General features: G+C 81.0%; 1 non-coding gene across 1 annotated transcript in view; it reads left to right on the top strand.

Annotated features, from left to right (window-relative positions):
* Nucleotides 1-2,488: 2,488 nt before the first annotated feature.
* LOC128903765 (5.8S ribosomal RNA) overlaps nt 2,489-2,500 on the top strand; it is a 153-nt gene continuing 141 nt past the window's right edge. Inside the window, exon 1 of the ribosomal RNA XR_008464234.1 lies at nt 2,489-2,500. This exon is cut by the window's right edge and continues 141 nt beyond it. This is a non-coding gene — a ribosomal RNA (5.8S ribosomal RNA).

Genomic DNA, 2,500 nt, shown 5'->3' with positions numbered 1-2,500 from the left:
GACGGCACCTCCCGCTGAAGGCGCTCCCAATCTCGCTCGCTGGCAGTGGCGGCCCGCCGCCGCTGCTGCCGCCGCCGCCGACCTCCGCCGCTTCTCTCCGACGCGCGCGCGCGGGCGCGCGCGTCTCCGGGCCGGCAGAGGAGCGGAGGGCGCGTCGGCCGCGTTCCCCGTCGCGGCCGCGTCCCTTCTCGCCTCCGCTGGCGCCCGCCGCCGCACGGCGTCCGCCGCCGGTGGACCGACTCCCGTCCCCCTCCCCGCCCTCGCCCGGCGCGGCCCGCTGCCGCCGCCGGGGAGGAGGGGCTGGGCGGAGAGCGCCGGGGCCCCGGTGGGTTCGCCCGCGAGGCAGCGCGCGGGCGGGCAGCGCGCGGGGGAAGCGGAGCTGTCGGGCGCGGGGCGCGGCGGCGCGTCCCCAGCCTCCTCCCGCCGGCCCGTCTCGCCCGAGAAGAAGCGGGGAGCGCGCGGCGGCGGCGGCGCCGACGACGACGGCGCCGCGTGTGCGAGCGGCGAGAGAGACGGGAGCTGTCCTTCGGGGTCGGGGGAGGCGTCTCCCCCGACCCTCCCCGCACCCCGTGCCCGGGGCTGTGTCGGTGTGAATGTCACAGTTCCCTTCTCGCACGGACGTTCGGTAGGGCTGCCGGGTAAGCCCGCGGAGGGCTCCGGGCGTTCCGGGTACGGCGCGCCGAGCGGCGCGGCGGCGTCCCCCGCCCCCCGTCCCTCTCCTGCCTGGGGAGCCGGGAAGGGGGCTCCGCCGCCGCGCTCGCCCTCGGCGGGCGAGGCTCGGCAAGCCGGGTGGCGTCCCGCTTTCCCAGCGGGCGGCCCGAGCCACGGCTCTCCTCCCGGGCGCAGCGCCGGGCCAGAGGGAAACCCCGGGCCCCGGGGCCGGAGGACGTGGTTGTGGCGGCGGACGTCGGGCGCGGCCCCCGCGGGCGGACGCTCCCCCGAAGGTGGCAGTGGGGGAGGCACCCCCGCGGGGCCTAAAGTTCGTTTCCCTCGCCCCAGGGCCAGGTACCTAGCGTCCGCGCTCTCGCGGTCCCTTCCCTCGGCGCGTCTCTCGGCGCGTCTCCGGGGGTCGAAGGGCCGCGGGGGCCGGGCGGGGGTTTAAAGACTCGGGCGGCTCGGCGTCGCCCGGGGGGCCGGCCGGCCGGCGGCGGCGGCCGGGAGTTCTCTCTCGCGGTGAGAGAGCCTCTCCCGGACGGCCGTCGCCTGCGACCGCGTCCCGCGGGCGGCCCGTGCCGGGGAGGGGCACCCCTGCCCCCCCCTCTCCGCGGCCCGGTCTCGGCGGAGAGACCGCGGCGCGAGCGGTCGGCCGTGTCCGACCTGCCCGCCTCGGAACGGGCGACCCCGGCGAGGAGCGCGGGCTCCCCGCCGGGGCTCGCGGCGGGTCCCCGCAAGGGGGGGACCCGCCGCCGGGCGGCCCTACGCCCTCCCCCCGCACTCCCTGTGCGCGGGGGGGGGGCGGGAAGGGACGCCGCGCCTCCGTCGCAGCGGCTGCGTCGCGCTGCGGCGCCGCTCCTCCCTCCCCCGTCCGGGCGAGCGCTCGGCGTTCTCCCGCCGCTAAGCGCCGGCGAGGGCGGCACCCCGTTGCCCGAGCGGCGGCGTCGCCGCTCGGTCTAGCCGGACGGAGCCCCCCGCCGCCGAGGCCGTCCCGGCCCCGGGCCCCGCCTAGCCGCTTCGCCTCCCCGTCTTCGCCTTCCCGGCCGAGCCGTGCAGGCGGTCGGGGCAAGCGGGGGCGTCCCACTCCCGGTCTCCGCGTGGAAACGGGGAGAGCGGGAGCCGCCCCCGCCTCAGGCGGCCGTCCGCCTTCCGCTCGGCGCGTGCCCGCGGAAGGAGACGGGAAGCGGCGGCGGCGGCGGTGCCGGGGCGGGCGGCCGCCGCGCGGCGGGCCGCCGTCCGGCGGGCCGCGGGCGTCGTGCGTCGCCGGCTCGGGGCGCGTCCGCGTCCGCCCGCGGCGGCGCGGAGCCGCCGAGGTGCCGTCGGGACGGGACCCCGGGGAGGAGTTAGGCTGCCCGTAGCGCGGCGGAGCGGCGCGCGCGGAGGCGCGCGCGCGGGGTAGCCGTCGGGGCCCCCCGCGCCGCCCGCTCGAGGCGGACAGGCGGAGCGGCCGGGCGCGCCGCCGCCTCCGTGCGGAGGCCGGACCGAGCCCGGGCGCCTGGGCCGCCCCCGAAGCGAGCGAGGCGCTTGCCGTCGCCTTCGGCCGGTGGGGAGCGCGGGCTCCCAGGCCCTCGTCGCCGCTCGGGGCGTTTCCTTCCTTCCTTTCTGGCCCTCCTTGGGCGTGCTCGTACGGTCAGTCGAGGCGAGGCCCCTCCGTCTCGCCCCCGTCGCGCCGCGCTCCGCCGTTCTTTCCCCTCCCGCCCCGCGCGGGGATGCGAGGGGAGGAAGGGGGGGCCGGCCGGCGGGGCAGGCGGTTGGGCCGTCCTCCGAGAGGGGCCGCTCCTGGCGAGCGTTCCCGGCCCTCCCGCGCGCGCGGGGCGGTGCCGAAAGACGAGACAACTCTTAGCGG

This window comes from Rissa tridactyla, unplaced genomic scaffold (genome assembly GCF_028500815.1).
Source record: "Rissa tridactyla isolate bRisTri1 unplaced genomic scaffold, bRisTri1.patW.cur.20221130 scaffold_63, whole genome shotgun sequence".
In the NCBI taxonomy this organism is placed as follows: Eukaryota; Metazoa; Chordata; class Aves; order Charadriiformes; family Laridae; genus Rissa; species Rissa tridactyla.
This window is presented reverse-complemented; position numbering and strand designations above follow the sequence as displayed.